The following is a 17,051-nucleotide window of genomic DNA, read 5'->3' on the forward strand; positions in this document are numbered from 1 at the left end:
TGCTGCCAGGGAAGTGGGAGGAGATAGCACCTGATAGTGAAGGGCTGTGCCTGCCTGACCACAATGCTGGCTCCACCTCCCTGCTGGGCGACTGTCACCTCTGTCCCTGATACTGAGAGGAAAAAGGAAGCCAGGGAAACCCCAGTGCTCCAGCAACACCCAGAACTGGTTTAGAACGGGCTCAGGGCCCACTTGCACAAAGGCTTCAAAGGACTTCAAAGGACTTCAAAGACTTTTTGGGGTATAAGAGAAGGACCCCTGACAACAGAAAATTGAGATTCTACAATCAAGAGGAACCTCTGCTGGAAGAAGGACTGCTGGAGAACTGAAGGAAGATTGCCTTGCTGTGTGCTCAAAGGGCTGACCTGTTCTGCTGTTCAACTGAAAGCTGAGAAGAAGAAAAGGGACTTTGCTGTGTGCTGTGACCCTGCCTGCTTGACCTACAAAGACTTTGCTGTGTGCTGTGTCTGCTTACTGAATCTCCAAGGGCCTGAGAAGAGCTGGCCTCCTGTTCCTGGAACCCAAGGTTAAAAGGTTTCTAAAACATCCTCAAGACGCTGTGCTGATCGTGCTGTTTTGCCTGGAGCGTGCTTGGTGATCCACTGCTGAGCATGGACAGGGATCGGTGTGCTCATCGGCACATTCCCAGCGAGGGTCGGAGGTCCGTGGTGCCTCCCCTCGTGAGTCCTGCTCTAGAGCGGTTGTGTGGCCGAGAGGGCGGTCTTGCCGTGACCTGCGCCTTCAATGAACAACTGCCGCCTGTTCACCGCCGCTGCCCGGGGCCAGAAACCCCCTTGGAAAGTTGCTGTCCCGATCGGAGCTGCGGGGCCGAAGAACGAAGCCGACGCGCTCCCATTGGTTGAAGGAGCCGAGCCCCCTCACTATCGCCGCGACGGGATTGGCCCAGGCGCTGCAGCGTCTTTGTTATTGCCGTGCTGTGGTTGGCTGGCGAAAGGAGCGTCATCACAGGCCTACCCCGGGAGCCGCACTGCCATTGGCTGACTCCCGGGTACTGGTGGAGGCTCGACTGAAGTGCCGCGACCGGATTGGCCCGCAGCCTTGGAACCGCCGAGAAGCCGTGACCGAAGCAAACCCAGTGAGGAGCCGACAGCCGAGTCAGCCGTCCGACCCGTCCTCGCCGAGAGAGTCCGAGTGTGTCCCGCACCCCTGCCCGGTCGTCCCCCGAGGTGTGCTGTACCAACTCCCCCGCCGCTCGTTGGATTGTCGAGAGCGGGCGGGAGAGCAGAGGGGACCGGCCGGGGCTGAGAACGAGTGTGCTCTGTTCGGCGCGGTGCGCCTGAGGTCATCGGGGATGCAAGGCTGTGTGGAGCGGCCCAAAAGGAGTCCCCAGCACATGCGGTGAGGCGCGCTTGGGGCCCCTGGCTTTGTGGGCTGATTCTTTTTGATAATTTACCTGCTGGCATAGCTTGGTTTGCTCGTTTTTAGAGCCAATTGGACATAAATCAGTGGCATTATTTTTAGATGCTGATTTAAGAGACTTGAGACAATTTATGATATAAAAACTTCCTACTCACAACTGCAACCATTAAGATTAAGTGCAACATATTCCTGAAGAAGTGATTATCGTGCAACTGTTTTATTTTTCTGCTGAAACTAGGTAAATATATATTTTTATAAATATACTTACCTGTGTGGTCTCAGTTTGTGGTGGATGGGGGGTCATTGTTTGTGTTAAGTGCAACTATTATACACATTGCCTTAGGGATAAGCCTGTCTGCTCGTGCCAAGCTACCTAGAGGGTGAGCAGGGGTTATCTACTGTGTGTAATTCTTCACCCTGACTAGAAGCAAGGGTCCCTACTTGGTCTAAGGTACTTACCTCTGCCAATTAGAGACCCCCAGATCTAACAGCCCCCCAGTGTCTTACATCAATGCGTGTGTGCACTGGCTACCAAGGCTGTCAGGTCGACACTCCGCAGGATCCGCATGCAGCAACAATGCTCCACCTCCGGACCCTCCAAACACCCTGAATAGTAAACACAGGGTGTTCAGACGATACGGCGAGGGAAAAACCCCATAAAGGGGAAAAAAACCAACAAAGAATAAAAGGGGAGAAAGGAAGGGGCAGCAGGGAAAAAGAAACTGAAAGACAAAAGTGCATAGGTTAATACAATATACAACCCTACTCTCATAAATTCTTACTAAGCAAGAACCCCGGAATTCACCTGTAGTATATATATGCACTAAACACCCTATTGCTGTATCTCCCGTCTTCCTTCCATCCTGCACAAAACAAACAAGGGATTAGCATGAAGCCGGGCACTCCTCATCTGAATACTGAGAACCAGCCTTGCTAACATCCACATACCCCATAATACAAACAAGGAGCTTATAGTTGGTTTCTGATAACTTGTAGATAAACAATAGATAGAGCACAACCGTGCTAAAATGATGCAATGGGAATCCGCTCCTTTGAGAAATGTAGTACAAAGTTATCTTAGTTCCAGTACACAAATGAATATAACCAAATACGGCAGAGCGTAGTTCCTGTCACTACTGCCCTCCGCTTTGGTGTGTTACTTCCTTGGTAATCCAATGGGAATATAACCAAACACGGCAGAGCGTGGTTTCTATCACCACCACTGCCCTCCGCTTTGGTGTTGTAAGTCCATACAAATCATATAGGTATCAAATCCACACCAAGCCTTCGTGACGGTAGTGCGGAGGGAAACGAAACCCCCCCCCCTGCACTCCGCCACTAATTGCCAGAAATAAAGTTACACGTCAACGACGTGTAGAGAAGCGAAATACAGACAATCCTTTTAAGGCACAGTACCCTCGCAGCCGCGAGGCAAAAGGAAACACACAGCGCGTGTTTCCGTAGCGCAAAACAAACAGTCAGCACAGTACATCCGAATGAACGCGCTAGCCAGCGCGTTCCAACATTACCAAACGTCGGCTTCAACTTCCCCACTAGATTCCAATGGAAGTCTAACAATGAAGCCCAAAGGTGCAGACGAGCGACTGTATCCTACGGTAGACCAGGAATCACTAGCGCCGATCGTCGGGCTCCGCCCGGTGACATCCTGCGACTCCCAAGGTAGTCTGGGAAAAGTAGTTCTGCGCTAGAGGATGCTGGGAATCGTAGTCTTAGGCAGGCGCGCTATCTAAAACCTGACAAAGGCAAGTATTTAAGATGTCAGAGAGTGACGGGGAAGTCTCAAAACCTGCCATGAAGCTGCATTTTGTACCATCTGCAGTCTACTAGTAAGAGTTTTCAGTAAACCAAGTTAGAGGCTGTTCGCATAAACAATTGTGGAAGTGATTAAGAACTGCACTGCTTTTTTCTGACCTTCCAAAGATAGAAGCTCAAAGGATTTCTTTAATGTCTGTAGTAGAGACAAACACATACACCAAACACTGGGAATTTGAGGGCGAAAAGTGATTTCGTAATCAGATTTTACTCTTGTATATCTAGTTGCCAAAGCTGGGGGTGGAGAAGTTGACAATACCAACAGGGGATGCCAGAAGGCTCTGCCCTTAGTCTGACCCTACGCAACCTGTAACTATGCATGCACACCCTGCTAATGTGATCGGGCGCCACACCATTAAGATAGTGCCATACGCTGATTACCCTCAGCTAATCATCACACTTGCACAGAACGAAGGCACTGCAGTGGCTAATTTTGACTCATGTTTGGTGGACTTAGCTCAATGCATGGATCTCAGTTGCCCGAGAACTAATGCTGACAAAACTGAAGTCGTGGTGGTGGGTAAACAACCCTCAATCTGGTCCTCTGCCTGGTGGCCACACAACTTAGGCCCAACACCTACTCCAAACCGAGAGTTAAAAATCTGGATTTTTATTCAATTGTATCCTGTGATTTGATAGCCAGACAACTGTTCTTGTATTGTATTGTATTGTAAGGGGAATTTATAAAGCGCGCTGACACCATGGGTTTCCTGGCGCTGGCAGACAACTTGGGGACTGGGAGGGTTTAGCCAGATTGAGGGAAGAGCCAAGTTTTTAGGGATTTACGGAAGAGGGTAAGGGAATTGGAGGTTTTAAGAGAGAGGGGGAAGGAATTCCAGAGTTTGGGGGCCAGAAATGCAAATCTCCGGCCTCCGGATCTGCAGAGTTTGACAGGGGGAGTGAGTAAGAGGTGCAGATGAGAGGATCTCAGGTTCCGAGAGGGGCTGTAGGTCCTGATGAGAGATTTAAAAAAAAACAGGACAGGAACCAGATAAGGATTTAAAGGTGAGGCAGCCGATCTTAAAGGCTGCCCTCGAGATGACGGGGAGCCAGTGCAGTTTTAGAAGGAGGGGTTTGGCGGATTGCCATTTCGGAATCCCAAAGGCCAATCTCGCCGCTTGGTTCTGAACGAATTGTAGTCTGCAGAGAGATGTTTTGGGCAGACCATGATAGATAGCATTCGAAAAATCTAAGCGGGAGAGGACAAGGGCCATGATTACTTGCAGGAGAGCTTCAGGAGTGAGGAGATAAGCCACCTTCCTGATCCTGCGCAGCTGGAACATGCAGGAGGAGACAACTGTCCCCACCTGGGGCCCGAGGGAGAGACCGGAGTCAATAGTGATCCCTAGGCTTTTTACCGAGGCCACAGGGGTGGGGGGAAGGCCAAGTTCTGCCGGCCAAAAATGCGGACCCCAGTGGGTAGAGCTCTTGCCAGGGAGAAGAAGCTCCGTCTTTCCGGGATTCAGCTTAAGCTGATTTTGGCACATCCACGATAGGATGTGGGACATAGCTGCCTGAAAGTTGGGAATAGCAGAGGGGGAATCAAGAGGGAAGATGAGTTGCAGGTCGTCCGCGTAATTGAAAACGGTGACGTCCCACTGCCTCAAGGAAAAGAGAAGGGGTCGAAGATAAAGATTGAAAAGAAGGGGGGACAGAGAGGAGCCCTGAGGGACCCCGCAGGGCAAGTGCTCCCGAGGAGCTCTAAAAGTGCCCAGGCTAAGGGTCTGAGACCTCCCGGTCAGGAAGGATTTGACCCATGCCAACGCCAGGCCCTGGATGCCAGCTTGCTCGACACGGTGGAGAAGGATGTTGTGGTCCACCGTGTCGAAGGCAGCCGACAGATCTAATAAAACCAGGGCCTGGGGGGTACCCTTGTCAGCACCGTCTCTCAGGGCATCCAGCACAGCCAAGATGACAGTCTCCGTAGAGTTGCCGGGTCTGAAGCCGGCCTGGTTAGTCTCAAGAAAGGTGGAGTTCTCAATAAACTGTGAGAGGCAGGTGGTGACATGGTCTTCCAAAATTTTGGAGAAAAAAGGCAGGAGAGAGATGGGGCGGTAATTCGCCAGGACGGCGGGATCAGCCCCAGGTTTCTTCAGTAGAGGCACCAACACGTCCTCCTTGAAGGAGCGGGGTACCGTACCGGACGACAGAGAAGAATTCAGCAGGGGAAGGATACAATCAGGTAAAGAGTGGCAGATATTTCATAATATGGTGGGGGGACAACAGTCGTCTGGGGATCCAGATTTAACGCGGGTGGCCAGTGTGGCCAAAGCGGTAGGGTCTAAGGGAGGGAAAAGTGTAAAAGAAAGAGCATTATGGGGGGGAGAAGCGGGGCCGGCGCCAGGGGGGATAGTCGGAATGGTATCTTTGATCGAGGCAATTTTTTGGACAAAGAAAGTGCTCAGCGCGTTACATGATTCTTGTGTGGGGGCCTGAGTCGGAAGTGTCCTAGGATCGGAGGTAAATTCGTTGAGGATTTTAAAAATCTCCTTAGACTTGCAGGGGGCAGATAAAATTTTGTCTGAGGCATAAGCTTTTTTGGCGGCGGAAATTGCTGTTTTATACTCGTTCCGCGCAGCCACATATGCACTTCTGCTAGGTAAGCAGTAGTCTCTCCTCCACCTGCGCTCGAGTCGGCGGAGTTCTAACTGCAAAGTCTTAAGGTGAGGGGTAAACCATTTATGGGAATGATAGTGTCGGGATCGGGGAAACTTGGTTAAAGGTGCGAAAGTATCGCTGGCTATAGTGAGCCAGTCAGAAACCTGCCCCTGAAGCTCGTCAGTGCTTGAGTCTGTGGGGAACAAGGGACGGGTGAGAGAGAGATGAGATAAGAGTTTGGAGGAGTCAGCGGCTCTCCACTTGCGTGCGGTACCTGGACCTGTTTCTGCATTCTAACAATGCTTCATAAGATCCTGAGGCTTCTTTCTGAGTCAGCAGGAAAGACAGTAGTCCAGAATCTCTTGGTGTCTAGACTGTAATAGACTGTACTATTGTAACTCTCTCTACTTTGGGGCTACCCAGGGCAGGCTGACTATCATTGTAATCAAAATGCTTGAGAATACCCTGACAGATGTTTTGAGATCCTAACAGTAGTACCTGAAAATGATTGTATTAATCCCCCTACGCAACCTGTTTTTTCTCTTCTGTCTGCTGGGGCTGAGTGGACAGACAATCACACTGCCACATCTGGCCCCGTCTGCTCCATGATTATGGAAGTGAGGGGCAAGCCGAAGTTGCAGTCTCTATCTTGAAATATATTGTCAAGAGATATGCACTTAGTTCCTCTTGATTTGTTACCAGCCTTCACTTGCTAACTGATTTTGAATACCCTTGTGTACTTCTCCACTGGTTGCAGTGGAATGAACCACAGAGCCTCCACCTGCAAAGCCCTCATTTTGATTCAGTAAAAGAGTGACAATGAATATTGAACATGCAGGAATCGATTAAGAAGGTATTAACTCAACTTCCTGATATTATCTACCCCCTTCTTCTGTCCTAGAACTATTCTTTCCTCTCCTGCTGAAATAAGGAAACGCATCACCTCCTATCAATAAATGGCTCTGTGAGTCGGTATACTCTGGATGAATGTCTAGGATTTGTCTTTTTTTCTTTGCATTCTGGGAACCCATTCCAAAGTTATATTGTATGGGTTGGACACAAACATATTTGATGATGGGTCAACGTTTTATGCTTATACAGGTCTCCTACATTTTTCATATATCATCCTCATTAAAAAGTTTGGCCTGTAAAGGGCATCCTCAATAAACATCATGTTTGGCTGGCAGACACCCTACATTACACGTGTATTTATTCTTCATGGCCCCCCTGCAATGGAATGTTGTAAGTGCCTAAGAAATAAATGGAGTCAGGATCAACTACAATTTACCAATTACAGTACAACCCATTTGGCCCCAGAGTAAAGATCAGAGTCAATTGATGGGATTAAGTATAGATTTACAATAAACTCAAAGTCAAGCTGATATAAATCAGTCACAGAAACATACTATAACAATACAGAATCACTAGAGGAAAGTCAATTCCATGGACAAAATTAATCTGCAATAACAGAAAGCAATGAGGAATTTGGTAGCTATTACACAAATACAAAGAAACAACATTGGATAAGTAGATTAAAAGTTTCAATCCTCTTGCCTATGCATGAGTTTATCTAGGAAGACCTTCTAACTCCTATTCTCACTGGGAATCAGGGAAACCCTATTAATCAAAGAAGCAAAGAAAGGTGTCAGCATATCAGAACTTCTGTAGAAGTCCTCAAAGATAAAGTATATTGTATAGCATAAAGCCACACATTAGAGATCTTGTAAAGAGGTCTTTACCTCTATGAGTCTAAAAGGGAATCTCAACACAGCTAAGGTGTGATGCCCAATTATACCTACCAAAAGAACCTTTGAGGATCTCAGGTTACATGTCAAATTAATTCTTATCTTCAAACACCAAGAAGTTTGCGACTATACTCGAGATTTATTTCATTTGGCCTACACATAAAAATGTCCTTGGATTCCTCCCGACCACATTCCGCTCAGACAGTAGTCCTCCCTTTCTTCATTAAATTTTTTTATGTTCACCAAGAGATAATCCTTTGAACCTCACTACCTCTTCCACGCAATGTGCCTTTCTTAAACTATGTGCTCATTTAATTGGACTTGCAGAGGAGAGAACAACATTGCATCCAGAGCAAGCATTCACATTAAAATTAAACATTGTGGAATCCAAAAGCTTAAGGCCTTTGGTCAACTTTAGCATACTAAGACTTTTAGTACATGTTTTACATGAATGATTACAGATACATGTATACAATTACAAAATATGTGGACAACACTATTCGAATGAGCACATTTTCAGTTATGAAGTATTGGAAAGTAATGGAGAGTATTAATTTAAAAAATATGTAAACGTGATAATTACAATGTCATTCAAACCACACAGATAAAGATAACTATGAGAACAGCAAATCCTTGCTGCTGTAAAAGACCTGTTAATATACACACTCATATAAATGTTGTGATTACACACTAGATCCACTTTCTTTTACTGTTCAAGTGCATTACGCTACATTACTAAGGTTCCATCACACTAGTATATACGGCCATGCGTAAACATATATGTGGCCTAGTTAAACATAAAAGGGTAGAGCCAACATTATGCTGCCCCAATCCACCCTCTGATGGCGAATAAATCCATTACAGATCAAAATTGATATTATCAGACAGACCATCTAAAATCTTGCAGTTTTGAGCATCTTTCGCCTATAATCCTCTAGACGTATTATGTCATCATAATATTTACTCAGACTCTCATCCAACTCCACATCTGCTCTCTTCCTCTTCACTGCCCTTCTAACCTGCATATCCTTATATCCCTTAAAGAAAGATGGTGAATGGGAATATTACACACAGAACAATTATCAAAAGGGTTTCAAGATGGCACCCAAAATTCCACTTCCCAGATATCCAAACCATTTACCTATGGCAGGCAATCTATTCCCAATGGCTTCTCACGCTCCTGTCATTTCTAACTCTTTCAAATCCTTTGCCAGCCCAGATATGTTCCTAATATACCTCTCCAGATCTTCACTTTCATCTGGTTTATAAGTGCAGCATTGCTGAACTTTGAGCATCCTGTAGACTTTACCCTCCTTTGCGAGTGAAAGGTCTAGCTCAAGTCGTTTTTGTAAAACCATAGACCTTATCACAACAATCTCAGTATTTACAAGCAGTAAAGACTTTGCAGTATTTGTAGCCAGTTTATCAACTTTTTTAGACAGATTTATAATTTTCATATCATTCAGAATCACTCCTACAGACCGGATTATAGCACCAAAAATATTTCCTATTACTTTTGCTGCACTAACACCTCGCCTAGTTCTAGATTTTGTTTCCCATACAGGTCGTTGCAATGTTCCACATGGTACATTTTTGGGAAAACTATATCGAGATAACATGTATAATGCCATCCATGGGGCAATTTAATTCCACAAATAAAATCTACTTTAGGAATCACATGATCCTGTCCCTCTAAAAAAGGTAATTCTTCCCTCTTGTCTCAAGAACATGTTCACAATCACTCTATCCTAGAAGTAGCACATCTATATAACTTTGATCAACATGTATACACAGTTTTTCTTTATGTTCCCAGTCTAAGGTGAGGTTAGGTAAATTTCCCTTCTGAAATCTAATTTCTTTGCTATTCCACCTATGGTATTTCTTAAGAACATTATCAGATTCAGATTTAGACTCTAGATCTCTCCTTCTGTCTTTCACTAAATTCAAACATTTCTTCTTCACATCTGACATGGAACAAGTCAAATTATGTGTTTGCGGTATCTAGTGACTTAAGAGATGCAAAATATGTTCCTGCAATCTCAAAAACATGGAAATAAGGATTCTTATTCAAATGTGTGAACATAGGGACTTCAGAAAGAACTAAATCATAGTTAAAACATTTTTTGAAAAGTACCCTCTCTATAAAATAAACTCAATAGAATTCTAAAGGAAATTCCGTATGTCAAAGGGATATGATGGGATATAATCCCCTCAGCAACAGATGCAGGCAACTGAGTGCATACATAGCAGTCTCTTGCATTCATAGTGTCAATATATTCATATATCAATTGAAAATAAGCATTCTAATCCTAAACTCCTTGCGATAAATCTGTATGCAGTTTCTTAACCCCCCACAACAGTAAGCTATTGTCAGCAGGATGTGATGTAGTAAGAGCAACAATTGGCTTAACTTATACTGATTTGTCTGTAGCTGGATGTAACCCTATAAGCATGATAATTAACATGACAACTACAGCTTTTAGTATGACTGATGTAATGTATCTGTGCCTATTAGTATTACAATTGGTTTCCATTGCTTCATTAGAATCTAAACCGTTGAGTGGATCATAGCAGCTACAGAGCCTGTTCTGTCAGTTTCCACCTGTGCAAGCAGCAAAACCAAAGTTCATATGATATGCAACAAAATTATGTACAAATACTCTGTGAATCTTTGTACAAATACTCTGAATCTTCTTTCTTCCCTGCACAGTTTAGTTAATGTCTCTAATTATAAAGGGTTCAAGTTCACTTACAATCAGTTCCAGAATAAAATGTTTAAGTTCATCAACTAGCACTCAAAACAAATTCATATCCAAGAAAGAACACTCGGCCCCATCTTGGATAAGATGTCTAAAGGAAATCAATTTCCCTAATAGAGGAAGTTCAGATGTAAGATCAAACTGAGGATAAAGTTCCCAAAGTTTCACTTGAATTGTCACAATGATCTCAGAATTCCCAGAACTTGTTAATTTGCAAGGAAATAAGCCAATTCAGGGGAAGTGTACCTTCGACAAGGGACCCTCACTCACTTTGACCTTCTAAGTGTATTTCCCTCTCCTACTGCATCACTCAGATCAGAGTCCACAGCATCTTCCGGGATAACTGAAAGTTCACCTTCTCCCTGCAGGACCAATCTTTCCCTATTCTGCCTTCTCAGCCAATGTTCTCCCGCTGCCACTCGTGGTTTTACAGTACAAGGCCCTTGATCAGGGTCTGAGTCTGATTTAGTTACAACCACAGAATTAGCCCCTTAGTTTTCAGCTTCGACAACCAACTCTCCAGGACCGCCCTCAGGGCGAACAGGTGCTGTTTAAAATTGTAGCTGGTCCCCCACAGCTTGACTGACCTGCTTCCGTGGGAGAGGTACTGTTATATCATCAAGAGGACACAGAACTCAGCTAGTGTGAGCAGCATGCACCCATTTGAGGGAACCTCTGCACTTCACAGTATTTGTGGTAACTAGGATCACCTTGTATGCCCCACACCAACAAGGCTCCTACAACTCTTTCAGGGATCACTGACTAAATATCGACGGACACAATATAGACTACCCAAAATATCGACGTCAAAATATAGACGGACAAAATATCGAATTCCTATCTACAAACAGGTAAGTACCAAAATATCGAGTCCAAAATATTGTTTATATATATATATACATTGTAAAAATATCAAATTTGTTAAAAATAATGTAAAATGAAAAAATTATTAAAAATAAATAGCTAAAATATACTTAAAAATACTTAAATTACATTAAAATTATTAAATAATTAATTTAACTTATAAAAAAGAAAAAATACAATCATATCTGTTAAAACATATATATATATATATATATATATATATATATAAACATACTATTAATAAAGAATACACAATATTATTACCGTAGGATAGCGTAGGGGTAAAAATTACTGTTCCCACTCCTGGAAGTGCAACAGTAGGGAAAGCGTTGGATAGCGTAGGGGTAAAAATTACTATTCCCACTCCAGAGAGTGCAACAGTAGGGAAAGCGTTGGATAGCGTAGGGGTAAAAATTACTATTCCCACTCCAGAGAGTGCAACAGTAGGGAAAGCGTTGGATAGCGTAGGGGTAAAAATTACTATTCCCACTCCAGAGAGTGCAACAGTAGGGAAAACGTTGGATAGCGTAGGGGTAAAAATTATTATTCCCACTCCAGTGAGTGCAACAGTAGGGAAAGCGTTGGATAGCGTAGGGGTAAAAATTACTATTCCCACTCCAGAGACTGCAACAGTAGGGTAGGCGTTGGATAGCGTAGGGGTAAAAATTACTATTCCCACTCCAGTAAGTGCAGCATTAGGGAAAGCGTTGGATAGCATTGGGGTAAAAATTACTATTCCCACTCCAGAGAGTGCAACAGTAGGGAAAGCGTTGGATAGCGTATGGGTAAAAATTACTATTCCCACTCCAGAGAGTGCAACAGTAGGGAAAGCGTTGGATAGCGTAAGGGTAAAAATTACTATTCCCAATCCAGTGAGTGCAACAGTAGGGAAAGCGTTGGATAGCGTAGGGGTAGAAATTACTATTCCAAATCCAGTGAGTGCAACAGTAGGGAAAGCGCTGGATAGCATAGGGGTAAAAATTACTATTCCCACTCCAGTGAGTGCAACAGTAGGGAAAGCGTTGGATAGCGTAGGGGTAAAAATTACTATTCCCACTCCAGAGAGTGCAACAGTAGGGAAGGCGTTGGATAGCGTAGGGGAAAAAATACTATTCCCACTCCAGTAAGTGCAACAGTAGGGAAAGCGTTGGATAGCGTAGGGGTAAAAATTACTATTCCCACTCCAGAGAGTGCAACAGAAGGGAAAGCGTTGGATAGCGTAGGGGTACAAATTACTATTCCCACTCCAGAGAGTGCAACAGTAGGGAAAGCGTTGGATAGCGTACGGGTAAAAGTTACTATTCCCAATCCAGTGAGTGCAACAGTAGGGAAAGCGTTGGATAGCGTAAGGGTAAAAATTACTATTCCCACTCCAGTGAGTGCAACAGTAGGAAAAGCGTTGGATAGTGTAGAGGTAAAAATTTCTATTCCCACTCCAGAGAGTGCAACAGTAGGGAAAGCGTTGGATAGCATAGGGGTAACTTTTAATATCCCCACTCTAGTGAAAATAAATAAATATGAATCACATAATTATAAATTAATCAATTAATAAATTTTAATTGCCAATTAAGAATTAATTAATTACCAATTAAAAATTAATAAACAATTTATTTTAAATCAATACCAATTATTTAATTAACATGTTTAATTAATTATATTAAATTACTTTCCACCCTATTCCCCTATAAACCTACAACCCACTACTAACAATACAATAATATTATTCACATAATTATCAATTAATCAAATAATACAAATTAATTATCAATTAACAATTAATTAATTACCAATTAAAAATTAATTGACAATTTATTCAAAATAAATACCAATTAATGTATTAACATGCTTAATTAGTTATAATTAAATTACTTCCCACCCTATTCCCCTATAAACCCACAACCCGCTACTAAAAATAAAATGATATTATTCACATAATTATCAAATAATCAATTAATACAAAATAATTATCAATGACCAATTAATTAATTACCAATTAAAAATTAATTGACAATTTATTCAAAATAAATACCAATGAATTAATTAATTAACATATTTAATTATTTATAATTAAATTACTTCCAACCCTATTCCCCTATAAACCCACAACCCGCTACAGAAAATAAAATAATATTATTCACATAATTGTCAATTAAACAATTAATAAAAAATAATTATCAATTAACAATTAATTAATTATCAATTAAAAATTAATTAACAATTAATTCAAAATAAATAACAATTATTAATTAACTAATTTAAATAATTATAATTAAATTACTTCCCACCCTATTCCCCTATAAACCCACAACCCGCTACAGAATTAAATTACGCAAAAATTAAATAACATAAAATGTATTACTTACAATGAATTACAAATAAATATACACTTTTCACACATAAACTAACATATAAAACACTTTAAAAAATTCGATATTATTAAAAAGTCAATATTTTTAATCACCTATATTATGTACTTCAATATTTCGACTGTCTATATTTTTAAATTCGATATTACAGTACTTACCTTCAAAACGATATTTTGGATGTCTATATTCTGTCCAGTCGATATTTTGTCCATTCCATATTTTGGACTCGATATTTAGGTTACTTGATATTTTGAAATCGATATTTAGACCATTTACGCTCTTTCAGACATGCTTTTTAGCAAGGACCAAGTTACCAGGGCTGAGGGTGTGTCACTGCTCCTGGTGAGGTGGGGCTGTGGCAGCTTCCTCCAGAAGACACACAGAATGCACCACATCAGCCAGTCCTTTGCAGTAATTATGCATCAGATCATCAGTAATGTTCACAAGCACATTTGTAGGTACTGCTGGAAACCTCACGGCCCTGTCCATGATGACCTCAGGGGGTGGGGGCAATCTTGTCCTACGTTCAGGCATGCTGCGGAAACTCAGCAACACAAGCGGCAATGGATCAGGCCATTTCAAGGACATAGAAGCACACACTAAAGGCTTGATTTGAAAGTCCAATTGTGCTGCTCACCAAGAACCAAAGCCTGAGGTCTATAGCTACAATGCAGTCTCTGTTCAAAATGTTCTATTTTTACAGGGACATCCTCAGAATTGGGACTCTTCATTTGTTGACAACTTGGATACATCTTGATGATAGCGGTATGTCTAGAGCTTCCACTGTTCATGCCCTAGAACGGGTAGCATCAGTTACAACCAAGAATGATACAGTATAGCAATTTCATATTTGCCACTCTGGTCTACCTCCAAGACTGTGCCAGTCATGCAATCTTTCTCTCCGGTCCCATCAGGCAGTCTGATCGGAACCAGATTTCTCAATGGTCTCAATCATGGAGTATTGCTGGTAAGGAATGCTACCCTGGAAAGAATTCTGAGTTACATTTGGTACTTAGTTTGAAAAGCATCTAGGACCAGTGGCAGCTTGTTGTGGCATTGGGGGTTTCAGAACTTGCATCACTGAGACTTGGTACGCATTAAAAGTGTGTGACCTCGATGTAGGTACATTCTGCCCCTGTATAGAATTATTGATTTTCAGGATTAAGACAACATTCCTGCTTTCAATACCACTAATGATTACAGTAGTGGCATGGGTTAGACTTTTGCAATGTGGTTACATCAATTCTAGAACTTGGATCAATAGGAATGCCCCTACCTCTACCTTGGGACTGGAACCCACCTCCACTTTGAATAGCAGAGGATCCCTGTGGCTACACTTCCTGCATAGGGGGTGCACCTCTAACTAATGATGGACCTTGACTTTCCCTCTAAGCAGCTTTCATTTGAGCTACCATGAGATTTTCATTCAATTTCTTCTGCCTCATGTCAATCTCATTAATAATATACTTAGTGTATCCCAAGATCTCGTCAACCAACTCATTCTGCCAACAAATCAAATGCTGCTTAATCATCATGTTTTTTTTTTTTTGTCCTCATCTTGCGATTACTGTATGCTTACGGAGTATCAGGTGTCTGCCTCTTTGCTCTTTTCCGACACTGCCCCTTGATCTGTCTTGGCTGGGGAGTTTTGACCTCTTGTTGGTTTTGAGGAGTTTCCTTTACTCGTTACATAACAATGCTTCTGGCTTGGATCGAGGGGAGCTAGCCAACTTGGCTACTCGGCAAGTACCATACTTGTCCACCAGAAGATGTATCGCTTTAATCATAGGACTTAAGTTTGATTCTTATTTGGGGTTTAAGAAGGTTTCAAAACTATCCCAGAACTTAAATCTTTTGCTTACATTTCTTAGCTTATCAAGTTTGTTGATTCTTATTGCCGAGTTCAGCCATTCTGCATGAGTTGGGCAAGAGGATCCTATCCATTTGATACAAATTTCTCTCCTTGCAAGAACTATTAACACAAAGAGGAGATTCTGCTGCTCCTTAGTAAGTCCCCCTTCATTACCTTAGTCTAAAATCCCAAAAAGAATAAGAGTAATACTCACAGTTAGTTGTTTGGACAGGATAGTGTTCAGGGTCTTACCGACTTGATCCCAAAACTCTTTCAATTCAGGGCAGTTTTTAAACATGTGGATGTCGTCTGATTTTTCCTCCCCACATTTGGGGCATTTCTTTATTCCAGCATTTCTAAATTTGGAGAGTTTTTTTGGTGTCCAGTACGCCCTATGGATTGTATACAAATGATTCCTCTTCAGAGCTGCGGATTTCAAGTTGGACCAGCATTTATCTATTGATTTTTCCCAAATTAAGTCCAAATCCATAATTACAATGTCTTTCCCCCATATTTGGGTTTCCATATTGACGTTAATATCATTGGCCATTATCAAAGCCCAGTACCACTTTGCTACTTCTTTTGGTAATCGCGCTGTTTTGATCATGTCATCTTCCAGTTTTTCATTACCATTTATACTGGGTAAAGTTCTAGACCAGCTTAACATTTGATAATATTTAAATTTAGATAGAGTATTGTTTGTCATTTCTTGCAGTTCTAACCATGTTTTTAAGTTTGGACCATTTAGTATTTGTCCCCAATATTTGATGTCGGCTCTTTTTAATGCCAGTGCGAGAGTGTCTTTTAAGCATTCTGGGGTTCCAGGAGATTCCCAGATAGGAGCCCACTTGCTATAGTACGATATTTTTAGAATGCCTCTAATTTGTGTCCACATCTTTGCTGCATCTCTTAGTATCTTGAGCTTTATTTTTTTGAAGTATTTGGGGTGTCCGAACTTAAACAACACGTGGTCCTCTGATTTTGTAATTACTTTAAAATAGGTAGGGTAGTATTCGTGGTTTTTTAGTAATACTTTAATATTTTTGAATTGGAAAGCTCTGCAATACTCCACCAAGTCTGGGCTGGCCAACCCACCATCTTTCTTACTCCTCCTGATCTTTTTCCATGCAATCCTCGATCCTTTTGCTGCCCATATGAAGCTTGTTATGTTTCTCTGTGCTCGAGCTAATTCCGTCTTTCCAAATTCCATTGGTATCGCATTAAATAGGAAGGTAAACTTTGGTAAGACGGTCATCTTGATTATATTTGATCTCCCAATCAAGCTCAACGGTAGAGAGGTCCATGTCTCAAGCAGTTTTCTTACATCTCCGGCAACTTTATTTAGGTTTCTGTTTGCAATCTTCGCTATATCATGATTTATTAGAATTCCTAAGTACCTTATTTCGTTTTTTATAAAATTGCTTTGAAAGGTCGTATTCCATGTCATGAGCTCTGTCTTCGTTTGATTCACCAGATATCCTGAGATTTTCCCGAATGTCTTTAAAGTTTTCTCGATTCTTGCTTTAGCTTTTAGATAATTATCAGTAAAAATCATTAAGTCGTCCGCGTAAAGAGCGATTTTTTTCTCCCATGTGCCATATTTGAATGGAGTGATTTTGTTATTGTTTCTTAGCTTATTTGCCAGTGGTTCAAT

Source organism: Lissotriton helveticus, chromosome 2_1 (assembly GCF_964261635.1).
Source record: "Lissotriton helveticus chromosome 2_1, aLisHel1.1, whole genome shotgun sequence".
NCBI classification, from domain to species: domain Eukaryota; kingdom Metazoa; phylum Chordata; class Amphibia; order Caudata; family Salamandridae; genus Lissotriton; species Lissotriton helveticus.